The sequence below is a fragment of the Sander lucioperca genome, chromosome 13, assembly GCF_008315115.2.
Source record: "Sander lucioperca isolate FBNREF2018 chromosome 13, SLUC_FBN_1.2, whole genome shotgun sequence".
NCBI classification, from domain to species: Eukaryota; Metazoa; Chordata; class Actinopteri; order Perciformes; family Percidae; genus Sander; species Sander lucioperca.
Window position 1 is genome coordinate 5,535,153 of NC_050185.1, and position 14,670 is coordinate 5,549,822.

At 39.6% G+C, this 14,670-nt stretch overlaps 1 protein-coding gene and 1 long non-coding RNA gene across 12 annotated transcripts in view; one reads left to right on the plus strand and one right to left on the minus strand.

The window, feature by feature from the left end:
- auts2a (activator of transcription and developmental regulator AUTS2 a) overlaps positions 1–14,670 on the minus strand; it is a 348,592-nt gene that overhangs the window by 249,821 nt on the left and 84,101 nt on the right. The gene's annotated exons all lie outside the window — the stretch shown is intronic.
- LOC116058130 lies at positions 2,276–5,667 on the plus strand. 2 transcript variants are annotated; one of them, XR_004106960.2, is made up of 5 exons: positions 2,276–2,460; positions 3,727–3,910; positions 4,814–4,950; positions 5,102–5,181; positions 5,630–5,667. It is a non-coding gene; the product is annotated as an uncharacterized LOC116058130 (long non-coding RNA). The 2 variants fall into 2 exon arrangements; XR_004899145.1 differs by lacking the exon at positions 5,630–5,667 and having other exon boundaries at positions 2,277–2,460; positions 5,102–5,294.

The window sequence follows — 14,670 nt, forward strand, 5'->3', positions numbered from 1 at the left end:
AGTATATTGATGTTCTGCCCCTCTCTTTCTGTGCACAGCTTGTCAGGTGGAGTAACACACACCTGTCATTTGTTGATGCAGCTTGGGAAACTGGGAGTGTTTGGTTTGATGTAAAGGATACAAACATGGCAGTTGTCACATAAAATGAGATTGCATAAAGGGCTGAATTGAGATTATGATTATAATACAGCCCTAAGAAAGTTATACTAGGAGTGCAAAAAGTGGTAGTAGTAGACATAAATAGCAGAACTTTGTTCCAATTGATTCACTAATGGATTCAGCTGTTTTTTTGCTGCATTTTATGTCCTTTTTCAAACATGTTTTTAGTCACTTTGGTTATATTGGAGAGGGCTGACAACATGGAGCACATAACATACAGATAATGCACTATATTTTACGTAGAAAAACTCAATCAGTATCAAACAGGCAGGAGGGTGAACCTCACCAAATCTTCATAGACATGCAAACCACTACAGTGCCTGACAAAAGTCTTGTCGCTTATCTAAGTTGTAGGAACAACAAATAATAACTTGATTCAATGAAATTAAGTTTTATCATTGAAATTCAATGATAAAACTCAATGAATGAAAGACTTTATTTTGGTATAATAAGCATAATCCAGAAGCCTTTGCCTTTCATATAAGCCATTTCTGATTCCAATTGAAGTCAAGTTATTATTTTTTGTTCCTACAACTTAGATAAGCGACAAGACTTTTGTCAGGGGCTGTATTCCTTCCAGAGTCCAGTCCAATATAAATCATTGCATCCAAATCTCTGAGAAACAGACAGCCAGACGGACAGGCAGGTGTTTGGACAGAGATGTGGGGGATCAGAGACTCCCCACTCCCCCAGTGCCAGAGAGCAGATGGGCCTCACAGCACGCCCCTCTGTTCACCAGAGCTGCTGTACAAAGCAGCACACACCACAGGCCACAAATCTAACATCAGTGAGCTGAACAGAGCCTTACAAGAACAGAACCCCCCCCCCCCCCCCCCCAAAAAAAAAAATAAATAAAAATAAACATGCATCCTGCCTGTCTGAGATGTACAGTAATAGAAGTATGTGACCTGTAGATGCAGCATCACCACTGGCCCAGCCAGTGTAATATTTAAATGGTGGTGATGTAACATTTCCTCAAGTTTTGTCAACATCTGCTGTGAGATATTACTTGGGAAACATGAATAAACAAGCAAGCAAACAGACACAAAATGTTTTTCCTTTCAGGTTTGTTGATGTTTTACTACTTTGTGAAGCGAGTGTAAGTCTACATTCTAGCTGAGCTCCTGAAAACAGCTTAAAACCGCAGTCTGATGCAATGTATATGTCAAACAGGTTCTAATGTTTCACAATAATGGTTGTTCTAATGGTTCACAATGTTTGTTTAGAAAACCCCTGCATCATGTATTTACAATTAAACGGTGCTGAACAAAGTGTATACATCTCATTCATCTAAAATGCATGTATCATGCTTTAATACCTCATTAATAACACTTTCAATAACGTTAGACTGGAGACCTAATTTACTTGTTGGGTCACAGACTAAAGAAAGTTACAGCTTGAGTTTACCCAAAACTTGCAGTCAGTCCGACTAGCGGAGAGATGTTGCTGTTGGGCAGATTTGATTTATCAAAGACGTAAGCAAAACAACACCCCAGTAAGCACACATACGTCGGCACGACGTATGCAATTGATCGCTTCGTCTGCAATTGATCGCGGGTCATAAAGAAGAATAATGAAGCATCGTTTATTGAGCGTCTGGAGGTCTTATTATGATCGCAATCTATACATCGCAGCGACGTATTAACTATGTCGGAACGATGTATTAAAAGTTCCTCAGTTGTTCACGTGTCATTTGGAAGCATCGTTTAATGAGCGTCTGGACATCTTTACTACACACACTGTTGATGTGATGGACAGTGAATCTGAATTCTGCCCAGCAACTTTTAATGTGTTAGTGTGCTATTTTCTATAATAATCTGAACTTGTGTAAATTATCTTTGAGTAGCCATATGTCTTCACGTAGTAGACAATGGCAAAATAAATCAGAATGTTTTTTTGGTGAAGTGTCCCTTTGAATCATTTTGAATCATGTTAATGAGGAGTAGGCCTATGTAATAATTTATATTTATATTCACAAACAGTAGCCTATTGAAGAATTTAATTTTCAAACCCTTTACCCTATTTATATTAGAATGAAACAGACAATTGTTAACGCTTTAAGTTGTGTTCTATTGAAAGGATCCAGCTACATGCTAACGAGAGCTCGACTCGGCGGAAGCATAAATACTTCAGCGCGGAAGGATACATGAGTGAATCGACAGTGATCCAACTGTCAGTCTCCGTCAGTGTCGATCAAAGTCGGGAGGATGGCGCTTGGACATTTAGCAACGGAGGATTTAATCACGGGCTTACTTCGTTTTGGAATAAAGGTCACTGAAGAGGAGCGAAGTAAATTCAAAGGTAAATTATGTGCATTTTTAATCTGTGTTTGTGGTGTTAATATTCAAAGTTGGAAGTTAACTTTACCGTTAGCACTAGCCAAGTTCATACTCTGTCAACATTAGCTAGCTACACTCGACATTGATGATTGCCATTATTAACGTTAACAGGTTAGGTAGTTAAAACATTAGCAGTATTATGTCCCATATTGCCATTCTACATGTTACGACATGGTACTTAGCTAGCTAACGGTACTTAGCTACAGTTGACCATCGAGATAGCTAGCTAACATTAACGTTAGCTATAAAACTACTGCGTCAGAGGAGAAAAAAGCGTTTTTGCCGCCGAAAAGTCTTTTCTTATGACTTACGTTAACGCTAGCTATAAAACGTTAGCTGGACTGCGTCAGAGGAGAACGATAAAAAGCGTCTTTGCCGCCTAAAAGTCTTTTGTTCTTAAATATATGTTAATGGTAAAGCAAAGCCATTTGGGCGGAATGTGACTATCGCTAGCCAGTGAGGGTTTGAAATGATGATTTATTCTTTATTTTGTCGTCAAACTGTCTTAGAACATTTTCGTAAAACCATGTAATGTTAACGTTAATTAACCTACAAAGACTAACGTCAAGTTACAACACCAGTCACGTTAACGTTAACTGACAGAACCGACCAACGGTTAACCTCCCTTTCGAGTAGCTAGCTAAGCGTAACATTTAACGTTAGCTAGCTAACTGCTGTTTTCAAAATAACCCGATTATTATCATTAATAAAAAAAAGTAAGATAGGCCTAACGTTACGTTATATTAATATAGTGTGTGTGTGTGTGTGTGAGAGTGAGTGTGTGTGTGAGTGAGTGTGAGTGTGTGTGTGTGTGTGAGTGAGTGAGTGAGTGAGTGACTTTTCCAGCGTCTCTAATGAGGTACGCCTAAATACTTTTTTTTTTTTTTTTTTGAAAGATTATTTTTTTGGGGCATTTTAGGCCTTTAATAGACAGGACAGCTGAAGACATGAAAGGGAATGACATGCAGCAAAGGGCCGCACGTCAGAGTCAAACCCACGGCCGCTGCGTCGAGGAGTAAACCTCTATATATATGGGCGCCCGCTTTACCAACTGAGCTATCTGGGCACCCTACTTTGTGTTTTTATATGGATATTAGGTCCGGACCAAACGGAGGATGATAGAGAAGCGTGATTGCATAATGTGCTTTTTAAATGTATAACGTTACATTATGCTGTTACCACAGTGGTGGTTAACATTGCTGTTTTTCTTTTCTGTATTGTACGTTAGATAATGAAGTTGACGGAGAAGCAGTGGACTATGGATTGACTGAGAGGATGGTTTCATACCTCTTTGAAGGATCGTTTAAGAAGCAAGCCAAATTCAACCGATTTGTACAGCAGTGGAAAGAAACCGTGACACTAACCGTTGAGCCTGTCCCGGTACATTCAGAGAAGGCTACAGTGGAATCAAGGTACCGGTAACAGTAATGTTATGTGATTGTTATAACATTAGGCCCAAGTAGAACCATGGAAAATAACTCTATAATCTCATAGACATATAAATAATATAAAATGTAAATGTTACTACTGAAGAAGTTTTTATCTAGATCTGAATTCACCTGGCTCCGGTAGTTTATGTAGTGTAACATTATGCATTAGGGTGTACACACTGTAATGCATAATCTTGCACTGTCTTTGTAGTCCGAACGCAGGGGTAGAATGTAACTAAGTACATTTACTCCAGTACTGTACTTCAGTCTAAATGTTGAGGTACTTTACTTGTCTTTTCTTTTCATTCCACTTTCTACTCCACTACATTTATCTGTTACAGCTTTAGTTCCTAGTTACTTTAGTTACTCCGCTACATTCATCTGTTACAGCTTTAGTTACTAGTTACTTTAGTTACTCCGCTACATTCATCTGTTACAGATTCATCTGTTACAGTTACTAGTTACTTTACACATTAAGATTACTGCTCACAGAACACATGTAGTTTATAAAATCTGATGTTTGATTCTTAAGTAAACTGAGATGATTAGTCCATTAAACACACAACTGGTTGGATCCTTTACACTTTCTAACATGTTTTAATGTTTAACTACATTATCCTGATAATACTTAGACTTTTGCTTAAGTAACATTTACACTGCAGGACTTTTACTGTAACAGTATTGTTACAGTATGGTTAATTTGCCATACATTTTAGGACTATTGTTTTATTGTAAGAGTCCATGCAGGGTTTGTCTACATGTTTTATTTCCTTATATTTGTGTTGGAGTTCATATTAAATTACTAAAGGCTCTCTTTGAAATTTAATTTTAAAATCCTATGATAATGTTGTGACATGTTTCCTGTTTGTTTGTGCTGTGTTGCAGAATGAATATCTGCCGAAGATTTTAAGATGGCTTTAAGATCCTAGTACCCACAGTGCTTAGACTGACTCAAAGGAAATCTCCCCTTGCAGATCTGGCTTTGGAGGAAAGAGAGGCTGCCCTCACCGAAGATGTCCCTGGTAAGTGACTCACTGATCAGCCGTGGTCACCCCTAGTGTTGTGGAGCCATTTAAGCTTAATTTCTTTTCTATTTGTCTTCAGACAAGATAAGGCCTAACCAACCAAAATACACTGTACATTCACCTAATACACTTTATTTTATTTTTTCAGGGATTGATTTCAGAGCTGCAATCCTGCTGTTGCCGATCCTGTTCAGGGAGAAAAATGACATTCTCATCATACTTGGAGAGGTGTGTAATTTGCGTATACTTATTTTTTGTTTACATTACTTCACGCAGAGACTGGGAGAATTATATGCATCCCTTGGATGTCTTATTTCATAATACAAAGTTTCTAGCTGTTAATACTGGGCCTTGGTGTGGACATGGGGGAACGCAAAGCTAAATATGGATGCATGCACAGTAAGAAAGATCTCTGATTTCACAAAAAATGTTGTAGTCTTTTGATAGGCCATTAAATGATGGTTAAGGTTTTTACTTACCGGAGACGTTTTTGTGGGTGTGTGTGTATATATGTGTGTGTGTGTGTGTGTGTGTGTGTGTGTGTGTGTGTGTATATATATATATATATATATATATATATATATATATATATATATATATATATATATTTTTATGAATGTTTGTGGTAGATTTCTGCAATTTAACTGAGTGAATACTACTTTATGATCTCTTGCAGGATCAGCCTGGTTGTAGCGCTATCCTATTGCATGCAGAAGGAGTTTGAAAGACAACCGTTTATCTCGCCCCTCGGATTGAGCCCTGTCAATGGAGAGTTCCCAGACCCAACATCTTGATGTGGTCTGGCCAAGCCTCCAGGAAGAGCGCCGAGTCTAAAAGCCACCATGGGCTTAATGGATAACGGTGGTACTGCACCCCATGGCCCAGAAAGACTTTTCACATAGACTTTGCATGGCGAAAGAAACGTCTATATTTCAGCGGATAATTTGTTTCGGGGTATATCAACTTACCAGCCCGAACACTGAAAGGGTCCTTGGTTAAAACGTTATGTTTTTAACATTCACTAGAAGCGAATCCAGAATTATTAAATTTTTTAAATATATATATTCCACTAAGTTAAACCAGTCTCTTATTCACTTGCTGTGCAGAAACCATTCTATACCATTTTACCTCTATAGAAAACTGAGAAGACTAGATAAAACAAAATAAATAGTATGATAATAACTCGAATCCAACGATTTTATTACAGCAGCAGTAATGAGGAACCCGGTCCTCCAGGCGCCGACGGAAGCGGAGGCCGAGAAGGCCATCAAAGAGTTTCTCCGGCTGGCACCTAATCGCCACCACCGCCGGCCAAGATAATTCTTTATTTTAATGTTTGTTAATGTTTTTTATGTTTATTGATTAATTATATAGTTAAAAATAAATGTTTGTTCAGCAAAAAGTGAGAAGTTTACTGGTCTTGTTTATACCAGCGATCCTACAGAGTGATTTAAGATGTTTTCAAGTAATTAGGTTAATAATTGTTTGTCATCTTCTAGACTATGATTTCTACAGATTAGACTGGTATTATTGGACTGTAGCTATAGTTTATTATAAAGTAGTAGTAGTTATAGCAGTAAAATGTTAATTAGGCCCCCTATCTAAAATATTCTCGGTGTACTAAGGTAAGTAATTTGTAATTTATTTTATCAACATTTAAAGAGTAAAGGTATGTTAGGATAACATATACGGTATATAGTGCCTGACATCTGCAGACGGTATAAATGATATCTGGTGGATGTAGAGCCTGACATCTGTACTATGTATAACAGGAAGATGACCACATCTGTAAGATGTATAGCAGATGTTAGAACGATGTATATAAGCCTGCATCTCTACAATGTATTGCATACGTTAGAACGACGTATATAAGCCTACATCTCTACGATGTATTGCATACGTTAGAACGACGTATATAAGCCTACATCTCTACAATGTATGGCATACGTTAGAACGATGTATATATGCCTACATCTCTACAATGTATGGCATACGTTAGAACGATGTATATTGCCTGCATCTCTACGACGTATGGCATACGTTAGAACGATGTATATATGTATACGTCGCGGAGAGAGCGGCTATATGTCGCTGAAACGTAGCGCGGGGACGTCGTGCCAGTGAGCAAACTACCAAAATACTACATATCCCCGATGTATTTTGATTACATCGCCAATACGTCGCCGCGACGTATGTGTGCTTACTGGGACAGTACATAAAATAAGCACAGCGCAAACGTCAGATAGGTCGGACTAACGTTTTTAACTAGATATCTTTAAATGTTACCGTTACAGCTGAAAATGACAAAAGTTTGCCGATTTCACATATCTTCGCAATTCAAATCAACTGCCAATTGCCTACCTGGAAGTAATTTTTGTGTTAGCGCGACTTCCCAGTGTTTAGGTCCAAAATCCTACATGAGATTGAATTGTAACATTCAGTTTATGTTTGAGAAACACTTTTCTGAACTGAATTTCCATGACAAGTGGAATTGAAAGCCAACTGTAAACTTTATAATTAATAGGGCATAATTAATTTAAAGTAAACCTGGCACATCCATGGTACATTGTCTAAAAAGCCAGCTAGCTAACGTTAGCTGCAGCTCGGAGAGTCTGCCTGTTGTTACCATAGCAACCACCTACGTCCCAAGGCTTCCTAATTGTTTATCCTTATTCTATGGTTTAAACAGTTTCGTTTTAATCAGAAGAGAAGACACATTAAACACACACAACTAGCTCTGTTACTATTTCTTTTTTTACATACATTTGAATATTTTTCATAACAAAACGTATTTTGATCAAACTTGGCTGGATGGGCCAGTGAGTAAAGTGGGCGGGCCAGTGCTGTCCTGGCACATTACTGACTACGCGACACACACACACACACACAGCCTTAAGCTGAATGACTACAGAAAGCAATGGTTTGTTCCATACTCCTTGACCCTAAAGGTCTCTGTTTAAGTTTTTTAAAGCTAAAACACAGAAAATGTAGCCTTAAATCAAATACTCAAAATCTGGATCAGTGATTCATTATGGCACAAGTGACAATTAAACAAATACATACCAGTAAAAAAAAAAGCGTTAAACAGTCATATAATTTGCGGCTTTCTACTGTACTCTCATACATCCCTGCTGAAGCTTCCTCTATTTGGGCTCTTTTTCCACTGTGAGGCGGGTCCGTGTACTTGGTGGCCAACGGATTTTCGTTTTGAAAGGAAAAAAACAAAAACGAAAAACGGCCAGTTTCCCAATTACCATTAGTAAATAGGAAAACAAAAAACGGAAAACAACCCATTATTCGTTTTTTGTTTTGATATTAAAAAACGGAAAACGAATCTCGTTATCCGATTGTCTTTCATGTATTTGTAGATGGAACTCGGAAATTAAAACAATTTACAAATGAGATCTCTGTGAGAGACCAGCTAACTCCTAGCAAACTATTATGTAGCTCAATGCTGGACATTTCACCCCTAATTCCGGTCACTTTACTGTATTTGTATTTGTTTAGTATTTGGTTTAGAAGCCTTTATTGGTGATTTTTTACGGTACAAAGTCCTGCTACATACGTACATAGCTAGCTATATATGCTCCGCTATGTCGCGTTAGCATGCAGCTACAATAGTTAGCTATGAGTATGCTAACGTTAGATTGTAGTGGAACGAAGCAGCACTTTCTAACGTCAAAAATCGCAGACCAAACACTACACAATCGGACATGTTTCAGCAGGAATGTGACCCGGAATTGGGGAGAATTTAACAACATTGCCAGCTAAGATGACCGTTAGCATATAGCTACTATAGTGTTTACTGCCGTTAGCATGTAGCTACTATAGTGGTATACAGCAGTGGTGGCTGGGAGAGCTGTCATCCCATCTTCAAAAGGACACTTATGTACGTTTACACTTCATCGCATTAATAATAGACAGTCTATGGTTATTAGTCAAGACGAAGTATTAGGTAAAAACATTAACGTAAACAACACAACAACGATGTCGCTACACGGTTTTGGATCAGTGACAAGTTTCGAATGTTTGTAGCTATGACTATTGTATAATAAAGATTTAATAAAAAAAGATTTAATAAAAAAGTTGTAATGTTTGGTCGTAAAGTGTGGACACGTTACTTATATACAGTCTATGGTTACAAATCGCACAGGGACATTGTTAGTTTTCTACTACGTAATTATGCGCATGCACAGAACGGATCTTACAGGCGGTACTGGCCAATAAATGTTATTGAAGGGCAGGTCTTGGCGTGGCGGGAGTAACTTCCGGGTCACGAAAAAAATACCAATGCAAAATTAAGGAATACGACTTATACACACGTATTTTAATTTCCGAGTTCCATCTACAAATACATCAAAGACAATCGGATAACGAGATTGTTTTTCGTTTTCCGTTTTTTAATATCAAAACAAAAACGAATAATGGGTTGTTTTCCGTTTTTTGTTTTCCTATTTACTAATGGTAATTGGGAAACTGGCCGTTTTTGTTTTTTTCCTTTCAAAACGAAAATCCGTTGGCCACCAAGTACACGGACCACCGAGGCGATATGTCAGAGGCGCCTTTAAACATTTTCCCCCCTTGAGCTTACAATATCTCATAGTTCTGTACATTAGGTCAGTGCCACCGATCGACAACATTTGCTGCAATCTGCGAGCTCGGCTGGAAGAGGAACAAAACAAAAGTGGGGGAAAAAAACACCTCTTGCTTTATTCAACACCAAATTCTCTCTCTTTCTCCTTCATTCTGCTTTAAAGTGCGAGCTAACGAAAAAGGGCTGATAACGGGCACTCTCTCACCAGACTGTAGCATTTCTAAATGGAGAATTAAACCTTGAGATAGACCTCTCAGATTTAAAATGTAACCTTGTGCAAGGACAACGCCTTAACATGTATTTATAGTGAAGCCAAAGAAAAGATAATAGTTCTGCTAGATAACTCTGCTGCTTGTTTCTCTGCAGAGAGGACAAAAAGGGGCGGGCGTAGGGCGCAGATGATGATCTTTTCAATTATGCATAGCGTGACAGATTAGGGTGTTATTGAGCACCAAGGTTGATAGGTGCATCTTGCAGGGAACAAAACCTATTCTTCATTATTGGGAACGGTGACTGTGCATCAGTCTGGGCTTTAGCTGCTCTCAAATCCAAACACATTAGGTTAGTATAATCATCAATAATATTATCATTAAAATAATTTTTGATAATTGATTAAAAGGAGCCATTGTAATTTAGAGAGCTCTCATTGGTGACTAAGCCAATGCGCCTTGCATTTAACCCATCAGTGTGGTTGCCACATGTCACAGCGACCATGGTGTGTGTGGAGGGTTATGGCAACGCATGCTGAGTTCATGTTTGTGTGTGCGAGCACATATGTGGGTGAAAGGGTGAGAAAGAGAGTGAGTGAGAATGTGGTGAATGTGTTTGCTTGTGTGAGCTTGCATGTGCGTGAGTGCATCTGTGAGCATTTGTATCGGCTGAGGAGATTATGGTTGGGCTGCCTCTGCCAACAGCCTAAACACCACTCATGCCCGAAACACACAACCACAGCGCCCTGCCAAAGTATCCAACACACACACGCGCGCGCGCACACACACACACACACACACACACACACACACACAAAACAAGACCCATTTGAAATCAAGGTGCAGATGATCACAGATTTATTAACGCAGACATACATATGCCTCCATGCAGTCAAATCTGGACTGTCGCACAGCCATCACAGCAGTATAAGACAACCTTGAAACTGGCAGGTAGCACCATTAGCCAGGAGAGGGACAGACATGACACAATGGCAGCAGGGGTGATGACCCTCACAACGGAGGTCTGCTACAAAGGCTACTGTACACTGCATTCACACGACTACTGTCCTGTACATCCTATGCCATGCGACTTATTAAAATAAGGAGCCTTTCAAAGCAGTTGGGACACCAACCCACCTTAGTCATGACTACAAGCTGAGTGGAGGACAAATAGAAACACAACCGCTAAACTGCCTTATACAAAACACCTAGCATAAAATAGCAGGAGTATACGAGCTCGCCTGAGTGTACTGTAAATAGTGAAGGTATCTCGTATTTAAAAATGTCTGAGAATTTTGTGAAATTTCATACATCAGTATGAACCTAAAAATCTAGAAGATTTTAATCAAAATTTCCCCTAAAAGAAAGCAACATTGTGAATGAATGTCTCAGCTGCAGCAAAGTCATCAAATCAATTGATTGTTTGTACTACAGTCAGCACAACTACAAGTCTGTGGCCACCAGGACAAAGGTACACAGAAATAAAAAAAATACCATTACACTCCTGCTCCTACAAACCACTGTGGAGTCAACAGTTTACAGTATATAAAGCAAATGCTGTGCCAGCTAACCTGTGTCTTTGTTTTCCCTCATGTCCGCTTGTCCTGCAGCGACCCACACAAACATGTCTATGAATCTGCAGCTCCAGAAGACCGGCCCCTCCCAGAAAAATGGCAGAGCATAACCTCAGAGTCTCTACTTGTGTGTGTGTATAAACAGTAGGTAGTGCTGTGACAGATAGTCCTTGCTGGTAGAGATACACCACTGCATCATTATAGCATAACTATATTGATTAGTGACCTTGTCGCCTTGTTACACACAAACATATGTTCAGGCATACAGTACACTCATATATACTCACATACCCTGGATGCTATATTTCACTCCAGTAGAGCATTTTGACTTCATGAACTTAACTGTTCAAAAGTTAAACAGTATAACACTAATCATCGGTGTGTTGCACATGCATGTAATGTCACTTACAATAATCCGGCATACATAAATAAATAGAGAAATATGATCCAGATTGTAACAAAAACAGCCACTACATGGAGTTTGACAAACCTTGCGAGAAATGTTAGACTGACTCACTCCCAAAAGCCAACAGCAGAGCCGATGCTTCATTAAACCTGCACCAGAGCTGTAAACACTGATAAGGTGTGTACTTGCTGCTACAACAGGACACTGCTACAGTGACACTGTTCTACTGGAGTGGTTCAATTGACACGCTCTACTCAATTCTTTGTCATGATTGTTACTTCTTGCCAATGCCATCATATATCATATAATATGTAAGTAAATGGGTAACACTTTATATAAAGGGGTGTACATAAGACGGACATGACACAGTCATTATTAAGACATGACACCTGTCATGAACATGAAGGAGTCATTTTGAGTGTTCATGAATGTAAAAACCAACCTCTTAATGACAGTTTAATGTAATGTTAACACATAAAGCTAAATAGTTTATTAAAGTTTGATAATTGAGCATGTCATGACATATTTATGACAGCTTATGTTGTCTAGGTTAATGTCAAGTTGTCATTACAAAGACATCCACAGGTTGTACTGTCTTGCTTAATGTCAAGTTGTCATGACAAAGACATCTCGGACAATGCTAACTTTGCATTAAAAGTGTCATAATTTACCAAATGACACTTAATGACAACAGTCATGAACACTCAAAATGACTTCATGTTCATGACAGGTGTCATGTCATAATAATGACGGTGTCTTGTCAGTCTTAAGGCCGTTTCATGGTCGTGCGTAGAATCGACGGCGTACCCCCGCAGACCTCTGCAGACCGCTCTGCGTCTATGCCGGACCCTACGCCGTAGCCTGACGTACACCTCTCGAAAAATGTAACTACACGTCGCGGCGACGCACGTCGCTCGGCCGTGGCTGGGTAGCGTTGCATTTCCCCCGACTCATTTCCTGGTTCTCCTTCTCCATAAACAACATGAAATCAAGGAGAACTTTTCCTGCTACCGATTTCCCACCGTGGTCAGAAAACACAGGGGAAACACTTTGTTTTTCTCACTATGACTCTAGAGTCACTACTTGCTCCGAAGACAATTGCCGTCACTCTCTCACTTTCTCCGTCGCTCTATCACCCACTCCCCACACACACACTAGAGCTTAGATCGGCCCAAAAAATCAAGCCCGAACCTGCCCGAGCCCGAGCACGTTGTGTCCGAGCCCGGCCCGGCCCGACACATTAACTGTAATTATGAGCCCGAGCCCGATTTAAACCCGACATTTTTTAATAGGTGGGCCGTTATAACTGACGTTCTCAACAATTCTACAATTCAGAGTTGTTTGAACTGCAGAAATCTGTTTAGAATAATACAACAAGGACGAAGCATGTAAACTGCGCTGTTTGTTTAGAATGGAACGGATCGCAAGTGGATCCGAATGAAGAAACGTAAAAAAAAAAAAATGAAACAATGATTAACAACATATTGTTGTCACTGCCCACGACTTGTTTAAACTGCTTCCATACCTCCGACTTTCCTCCACATTTGCTCAAAGTTAATTCTCCTGTTTTTCTTTTTTTCTCTACATCTTCAAGCTCCCGGTGTGATGCGTGCGAGAGGAGGAGACTCCGCGCATGACACGTGCTGCATTTTGTAACTGCAGCCTAACTGTTGTACACATTTGTTACTTTTATATAGCCTATATATATATATATATATATATATATATATATATATAATATTTCTGATTATGGCATAGCTATCTCCCCACCCAAATAGGATAATAAGGTAATGGATAAAAAAAAAAATTGCTTGATCAAGGGTCCGGCCCAGGCGCGGTCCGGTCCGGGCCCGGCCCAGCCCGAGGATGTGCCGGAAAATAACGGCCCGAGCCCGACCCGAGGTCCGGTTGGGCTCGGGTCGGGCTCGGGCTTGGGCCGAGAATCTAAACTCTAACACACACACATGCTGGCTCAAGGAACACACCAACGCACAAGTAAACAGAGTTTCGCGATTGACCCTCCGGAAACCACACCCCCCCTAGCGTTCTGGCGGTGAAATGTACCGCGATGGGAAGAAACACGTTCAACCCCCGGACGCAGAACTCCGAAAGGGTCACGACGCCGTAGGAGCGACGCCGTAGCTACGGCGTGGAGTTTACGCATGACCATAAAACAGCCTTTATGCACACCCCTTCAAATAAAGTGTTACCAGTAAATGTAATGATAAACATATTGAACTGCTTAGCCTGCATGACTACCCCACAGTATAAAAAAAGAAAATACTATTATAGAGGTTATTTAGATTTGTTGTAATTGATGTTGATGAGACATTTACAGTTGAGCAGGGTTCTTTCTTATGTAAAGTGACCAGAGATAAAGTAGCTTAGATACAGTGGTAACTCAGTTTAAAGAACATCAAGGCCAGGCTCTGGAAAACTGTAAGAACAGCAGCATACAGTATGGCAAATGAAAGCCTCACAACCTTTCTGGAAGCACATTCACTGAGAGACTAAAAACTTTTTTTTTAGCCAAACATTTCACCTACAGTGCCTGTGTGCGAAAACAATGAAATGCACAAGCCCCTGCAGAAGAATGCATTAAAGAATATAGTTGTTTTACATCTGCCCTGATTGCAGATTTGATTTAACAGCACACACACTTGGTGCATCAACACAATGCGACCGCTGAGCCAAGAGGAAAAAAAGCAACTGCAGCATTATTTTTTATATACTTCAACTCACTGGGTTGACAACTGATTTCAAAATGACCATGAATCATTATCATGAAAGAGTATGGTAAGGTAAGTTTATACAAGAAGCTGTGCTGAACCCCTGTTAAAGGCATCTGATTGCATTTCAGAGAAACTCTCTCCTATATTAATGTGACCATTGTCATTGTATTTGGTTCTCATTTTCTGAGCATAAGTACACTGA